General features: G+C 38.0%; 1 protein-coding gene across 1 annotated transcript in view; it reads left to right on the top strand.

The window, feature by feature from the left end:
* The window catches only part of glra1 (glycine receptor, alpha 1), a 60,958-nt gene that overhangs the window by 51,035 nt on the left and 1,523 nt on the right, over positions 1-8,400 (top strand). The gene's annotated exons all lie outside the window — the stretch shown is intronic.

Below are 8,400 nucleotides of genomic sequence, written 5' to 3'. Positions count from 1 at the left end.
ATTAGCTAACTTACTACTGAGTGCTTTAACTCTTAGACTGCTTCCAAAATTGCTGTAGATTAGGTAATACTTTGCAACCATAAAAAAAAAAAATTCTATATAGTATGAATGTGTGTATCCGGATGTACCGCATTCACTGCCCTTCACAAATCCTCTCCTGTGGCCTCATGGGATAGTAAAGTGTCCGTAGAGTGCAATAGTTGGGTTCCGGATGTAAAAAATCTCATTCATTTCCTCTATAGGGGAATTGATTTTAACGATAACTTGTAAACCATTAAAGACAGACCTACTGTGAGCTACGAGGTTGTTAATCAATGGTATATGCTTTTGTTGAAGCCATCAGCCTGCATTATTTCAACTTTAAATAATAAATAATCATGTTTAACAGTGGAATTCCTTGTGAAAACTACACTACCCATGATTCTGCAGAGAAATCTCCACCAATCAGAGAATCACAACAAGTAAATCACATTGTGATTTGTATGCATACTATATCTATTTTGCAATAAACATAAAATATATAATTTCATTACATAATCAACATCTTTAAATCAATTGTTTTATTGAAGTCGGGGAAGTCGGCTTTGTAAAAATTGATGCGTTTCAGAAAGGCGGGGCATAGAGGAGCAACAATAACGTACATTATGTGGAAAATAATGTGTTTTTTTAACCTTAAACCGCATAAACACATTTCATTACACCAAATACACAAAATAATGTTCTTTTTAGCAACATCATATGATCCCTATAAATATTTCTGGGGGGAAAAGTTAGCTCAAAAGAACAGCATTTATTTTATTTTTTTATTTTTTTTACTGTGATTTTTTATTAATTTAATGCATCCTTGCTGATTAAAAGTATTAATTTTGGGGGGGGAAAACAATTGAATGGCAGTGTATATTTCAACTATGTCATTGTTATATATTTATTCTCCATTTCAAGCTTTTGTGAACAAAAATAATGACAGACTATTTCTCCATTTTGTGTTTGACATCATAGCTTTGGATAGTCGCTAAAGGGAATGCTCTCAGAAAGCTCTCACAAAGCTCACATGACCATTACTGCATGCTTAAGTATTAGTGTGTATATGTAGTGTTTTCATTTGATCAGGCGCAGCACAGCAGTAGGTTTGCTGCATTATCATTATCACCCCCTGGTTAATGAAACTCCCCGGCCACAGTGTGGGAATTGATTTTAACGATAACTTGTAAACCATTAAAGACAGACCTACTGTGAGCTACGAGGTTGTTAATCAATGGTATATGCTTTTGTTGAAGCCATCAGCCTGCATTATTTCAACGTTTTTTAAATAATGGAATTTCTGGTAAAAAATGAAATTATCCGTGATAATTTCACCAAACAGAGAATAGCTAAACAAGCAAATCTTGTCCAAAAAAAAACAAAACCGCCTGCCAACTTCTAGCGCTCAAAATTCTTAAATATTTGTGTACATGCATATTTTGCAATAAATGTAAAATATGTTGTTTCTTTATACATAACCAACATCTTAAAATGTAGTTCTTTCCTTCATCTTTTTGTCCGATTTTCAAATGCAGTTTTACTTTAAATCAAATGTTTCACTTTGTAGCTATAAGTTATAAGCCATAAATCAACAAACTATAGTTTGTTGATTCACGGCTTATAACGCTATATATATTTTTTTTTTATCATTATGTAAAAAATGGATGTGAAAGAAATTTCCAAAACCAAAGCCACTGAAAAAGTGGACGGACACTGTTACACTTTATTGGATGTGCACTTCAGAGTCTTTCTGGGAGTAGAAGGTCATTTGAGTAGTTTTAGCCTACTGCTTTATGTGAATTCGAAATTATTACTTTTTTCACCTATTCATTTTCACCTACTATATAGAAGAGAAGTATATATGTTTGTATGGAGCCTTAGTGCGACTGGAAAATAAACCCTGGGTGCTCTTACTCCCAGAAGTCAGCTAATTAGGTTTTACCTCTGAATTACTTCAGCCAATCAGAGCGAATTATGCTAGATCAAGAATAAATCATTCAGAATAATAGCATAGTAGCACATAAAGAAATGACAGGAGTCGTGTGCTACTACGGTGCAAAATGCATCAGTCAATGAACAAAGCCAAAACTGAATTAAAAATGCAAATATAATGTATTATTATTGCATGCAGAACCTTTAGAGTTCAAATGAAAAAGCAAGCTCACTTCCCAGTGTTTAATCTTAAAAATGTATTACTCAGGAACAAGTTCATTTGCATAAATAGACTGTAATTTAGCTCTCATTCTTTAATAAAATGTACTTTTATGCCGTTTGACTACTACGGTGCAAAATGCATCAGTCAATGAACAAAGCCAAAACTGAATTAAAAATGCAAATATAATGTATTATTATTGCATGCAGAACCTTTAGAGTTCAAATGAAAAAGCAAGCTCACTTCCCGGTGTTTAATCTTAAAAATGTATTACTCAGGAACAAGTTCATTTGCATAAATAGACTGTATTTAATATCATTCTTTAATAAAATGTACTTTTATGCCGTTTGACTAATAGTTAGATTATTTGCTGGAACCTGTCCAGTTTATTGCTTCACCGCGTAGGTGTAACAGCGTACAGCAGACTGTACCAGACTGCATGGCCTGGCAGAGCTGTGTTAATAACTGGGTGAAGCAATGCGACCTCTGGACTGCAGATGTCTTTGCTTTGCCTAACAATGACAAGAGCGTATTAGTGAGTAGCCTATTGATGGAGAGTAATCACCTCGTTAGGGCTGATTGTGATGCAGGGTGGATCACTCATAGGGAACTCTGAACGCTGCAGCTGCTGTTCATACGAGGGGAGATTGTCTATGCAAATAAGCACGAGCAGATAAGTAAACCACTGTCACTCGTCTGGCTGGGATGTTAAAGGTGCAGAGTGAGGCTGATTTGTCTTGTGTTATTCGGTTTGGTGCAGCCTGAATTATAGTGCAGCTCAGTGTGCTGGAGTGTTTAATAGAGCCAGAGGTGTTGAGTGGACTTGGCACTGGACTGTAGTGTGCTGCAAAGTACTGCAGTCTTCTGTTGTTGCTTATTACGCCACTCTGGAATACTTGATTCCTATTGGTCAGTCAGATCATTCAAAAGTCAGGCTTTTTTGAATAGTGTTTGTTGATCAGGGCAGCTTTGTATAACTGATTGCTCATACCTGTTTGCTCACAGTGCTGGGTAGATTACTTATAAATTGTAGTCTGTTACAGATTACAAATTACATGATGAAGATTGTGGTCAGTAATATAATCGAGATTACTAATTCTAGGTAATGCACTCTTGGCTTCTTTTGGATTACTTTTAGATTACTTTTTTTTACATTGCATTACTCCAGGGTTTCCCAAACTGGGGTAAATGCAAGAACTGCAGGGGTTTTATGTGGTGATGAGCTATTAATTAATTAAAATGTCAAATTAAATGTCATTTTTACATTGGAAATATTTTATTACTTTACCTGCATATCAATGTGACCATTAACCAACCTCAGAGTTTAATAGTGTTTGTCTCAATTATTTGTCTCATACATGGTATAATTGACTGAGAGGTGCTTTCGTTCCCAAATTCAGGAGCATGGATCACAAATGAATAATTACAATTACATGGCCTTTCTATATTGTGAAAATTCTAAGCTAAATATGACGCAAACTGTCATCTGATTATGAGCATTTCAAAATGTAACAATCTAATAACAAGTGCTACATTTTTGGAATCTGATTACGTAAACCAGAATACATGTAATCGGTTACTATCCAACACTGTTTGCTAAAAACAGTAGCTGTGCTTTTGTTCTTTCTCTCCACAGTCTACAAATGCAATAATAAATATAAGTAATCGATATTTCATGTTTATTTATAGTAATACTGATGTTTGGCCTTGCAAACCTCTAACGGTATTAAAATTCAACGTAGCATGTCCCATGCTGCTTGTGCTGCAGACATGAGTGACATCTCAAATCATGTGGGCTGTTCAGGAGAGGATTACTTTTCAATGGGTTGGAAAAAAATCCCATAGTTACACTGAAGGAGAGACCTGAATCATTTATAGAGACAAAAATAGCACTTTTGGGTGATATCTTTTGACTTGTCAGAAAGCAACCACTCAGAAGAGCCTAAAAACGACGTTTAAAGTCTCTGACGACCTCTGCAGTCCCATTTAGCCAACTGCTGACAACCACCTTATTCAAGACACATAAAAACTTTTTAAAAAATCGTGTAGGATATTATTGATGTATTTTATGTGGTAGAATAAAACATGAAAATATCTTGAGCTTGTGTTAACCTCTTATTTCAGGCATTTAACCAAAAACCTATTCAATATAATCCATTGATTTTGGATTTTAGGGCTCATTCCTGTAGCAACCTCTGTTGGGGTAGTAACTTTTGCATGGGCAAGCATCTTTTTTTTGCTTTGTGATAAGAAAATGCACAAGGCTAAATACGTAGCTCTATTAATACAAAAGGGAATTGTTCATTTAGTAAGCATATTTAGAATCAATGCTTGGCCTGAAATGTCGCTCTTGAGCCAGCAGTTCTCATTATACTCCGGAGGTCACTGCACAGGGCTACAGGAATCGAGATTTTCAGATGCTGTTGGACCAGATACAGCTGATGTCAGTGACTGTTTCGAAACAGGCTTGAAAATGATTCTGGCCATTAAAGAAACCTGAAAGGCATAATATGCTTGCATGATATACACCGAGCAAATGCTATTTGTCGGCTTCTCATTTAAATTCCCAGCATTTATGAGGGCACAGATGTTTATTGGAGAAAAATCACATTTTTGTAAACATATATTCATTCAAGACTCATAACCATTGGGCACATCAGCATAATGCCTGAATCTGTTTCACACGCAGCTCATAAAATATTCATTCCCACTCACTCATAGGTGATAAAACAACAGACATATGTAAATGCAATGCATTGTAATATCCTACACAGATAAATGCAGTACATCTCTCAACGTGTACAATAGAGGTGACTTTCACTTTAATATATGCTTTATATAAAATCATCACTGTCCAGGACATCTGATGCTGAATATTTTGAATATATATATACGATAAAGGCATGAGGCTGCTACCTTACAGCTATTTCGGTTTCTGTGGTTTATCACAACATCTCAATAAAAGGCATCAAAACATCAGTCACATCTACGGGCTTTGATTGATGAAGGAGCCGAGAGGTCCTGTATATAGTGGTGGAAGCCACACCCCTGATTTGCAAACGCCGGCGTGAGCTGCATTCTGACGTGCGGCTGTAATATCGCACTCCGCTGTAAACCTCGAGGATGCGGGCGAGCGTTCTGCTTATTGTTTTTTCCCTCCCCTCTTACAGTCGGACTGGGAACACGGCTGGCACGTCTAATGCAGTAATGGCTTTAATTAGGAAGGGAGGGTAATGAGTCTGGCAGGGGCCGGGCCGGGAGGGAAAGTGACGCAGGACGCAGCGGTGCTGCAGCCCGGCTCCTCTTTACAGCTCCACGTCACGTCTCGGAGCCACCACATTAATCATATGGCAGCAGAAATAAAGCCGAGCATCCGTAATACTTACAAATGGTGAGCCGGTGCAACTGAAGGACAAGGAAAGGTTGTAGCACCCCGGCATCAAAGATAGCGTCGTATACAAAAACAAAGGGGCAGTGGAATAACGTCACCCCTCACACACACACACACATCCTGGTGTGATCTTCCATTTACCCCGGCACACATTAACAGTTATAAATGGGATGGCTGATAGACAAGGACATAAGGAGGACAAAGTGTCTAAAAATGGAGTCCTGCCTAGAAAATGGCTGATCTTTCAGTAAAAGCGAGTGGGATAGTTCCCAGCGCTAGATGTTGGCACCTGCAAATTGAAAACATGCATTATGAACATAATGATCCTATTTCGCATCCGCGCTTTGTGTTTAAACAGGCGCAATCACGGTGAAATATCTATGCGCGCTGAAATGTAATTAACTGGGGTGGTTATTTTGGTTCTGTTTTCATTAACGTGTACGATCGAGTCCGTCTGCTGAATCTCAGATAAGAGCGTGTGGAGGTGGGGAGCAGGGCAAGGTCAGTCCATTAACTTTTGTGAGATATTGTGACTTCTGAATACACCCTGTGCCATCTAGCTGACATATGTCAATAGTTAATACTCATAAAAATCTGTAATCCACCCAAGAGGACTGGAGGATTTAAAGGGATAAGGAATTCTCTCACCCTCATGCCATCCCAGATGAATATGAGTTTCTTTCTTCAGATGGACACAAATGTTTTTTTTTTCCATGGACGGTAACCCAAAAGTTGATGCCTCAAAGACCACACAAAATGATCATGATGGTAATCCATATGAAAGAAGTGATATTTGTGTAAGAAAAATAATAGTATTTTAAACTTCTTTAGCTATAAACAATGTGCTTATGTCACGTTTCACAGTGTTTTTGGTGAGTGTAAACTAATGAACCCATGTTTGACAGTTGACCTGAAGAGAGGGCCACTGTCTTGCAGAGTTTAGCGCCAACCCCGATTAAACACACATGAGCTAAAGTTATCAAGGGCTTCAGACTCATGAGAAACTTCCAGGCCTGTGTGTTGGAGCTAGAGGTCTGAACGAGAGGTCTGAGTGGTACTGTTAAATTTAGAGCCCGAGCCCGAACCCGAAATCAGTTACTCGCAACAAAGAGCCAAATTTTTGAAATATGCTGTATTTCTGGATTGCATGCAACAGTCTATAAACAAATATGTGTAAGGAAACAGAAATGGAAAGAGCGTGAGATAAGGGCAGCAAGTGCAAAACAAGTTTCATTTTAAATACATACAGCAAACGGCATACACACATTATACCCGGGGGGGCTTGAGACTTCAAATTTGAGGGTTTCATCCACTTGTTTTCTGAAATCTGAATTTGTGTTTATCTGAGGAAAGAAAGCCATATACATCTGGGATGACATGAGGGTGAATAAATGATTTTTCACTTTGGGTGTAGTATCCCTTTAAAGTCACTGTGTGTAGTTGTGTATTTTTGCGACTTTGGAGCCCTCCATCTTGAATGCCCTGGGGGTAAGCAGATAAACATCAAATTTTCATTTTTGGGTGAACTATCCCTTTAAGTGAGTAGAATTCGTAAATATGTCGTTGTCATATTTACAGTGGATTGCACTGTGGATTTGTTATTGTCGTAAACCAATCAGTCCTTTTCGCTGAATTTCATACTCAATAAATCATAAGCTCAATTAATGTACATACTCCCAGGTTGGGAGTATCACCAGGTCAGTGTATCACCAGAATGATTTTGAATGATTTGAAACTGATATTTTAAGGTAAAAAAAAACTTTAATTAAAGGTGCATTAAGTTAAAGGCAGGGCAGGCAATTTTGGAGAGGCTAGCAATAACAAGCTAGCTTTGAAAGCATAAGATCCCATCCTCCCTGCAAATCACTCTCCAAAGCCACGCCTCCTCCAAAACAAATGACTGCACACAGGCAGAGCAGAGGCTAACCAGCGACACGATGACAGATGGCGTCAACACTGCCAGATCACCTCATGTCACATTCACCAGTGAGAAAATATTACAGTACAAAGCACATAATATTACAATAATAATGACTTCCATTCTCGCTCGGTCTGCAATAGCATAATGTAACTCACTGATGATGTGTTCTGCATGAACGGGGTGCGCAGAGGTATGCACATACATACATTGACAGGCAGACAGGACAGCCTATCAAAATCCTCGGACCGAAGGATATGATTGGACAAACATTTTATGGTCCTACACCTTCCACAGATGATATAAATACATTTAGACCACTTAACATAGTGATAGCTATCGGGATGTGAAGAGACTTCCAGCCAGCATCACAAAAAAAAAAGTTTCTGAACCAAATCACCTACCCTGCCTTTAAGACTGAAGCTTAAAGGGTTAGTTCACCCAAAAATGAAAATTAGCCCATAAATTACTCACCCTCAAGTTAGCCTAGGTGTATATGACTTTATTCTTTCAGACGAATCCAGTCGGAGTTTTATTAAAAATTGTCTTTGATCTTTCAAGCTGTTTAATGCCACTCAGCGGGTGTTGCATGCATCAGTCCAAAAGAAGTTAAATAAAATGTGCCCATCCTTTAAAAAAGTGTCTCACACTGCTCCGGGGGGTGAACAAAGTAGCACTTTCCAAAACATCCGCTGTTCAAGATGCACGTGTATTTTTGTCTGATCCTTGATGCGATCGCGCGCAGCAGCATATATTTTGAGACAAAGGTCTTCTTTATGATTTTCAGTTTTGTTTAAGATAATTAAAGCAACTGTTTTTAAATAACGAAAGAATATGTAAAAGTATGGTATGTGGGGTAAAATGTGCCCCTGCTGTTGGGGCTAAAGGCGCACAGTAATTAACATGATAATTAATAGA

The sequence above is a fragment of the Sinocyclocheilus rhinocerous genome, unplaced genomic scaffold (genome assembly GCF_001515625.1).
Source record: "Sinocyclocheilus rhinocerous isolate Xijiao unplaced genomic scaffold, SAMN03320098_v1.1 scaffold44, whole genome shotgun sequence".
Classification (NCBI taxonomy): Eukaryota; Metazoa; Chordata; class Actinopteri; order Cypriniformes; family Cyprinidae; genus Sinocyclocheilus; species Sinocyclocheilus rhinocerous.
This window is presented reverse-complemented; position numbering and strand designations above follow the sequence as displayed.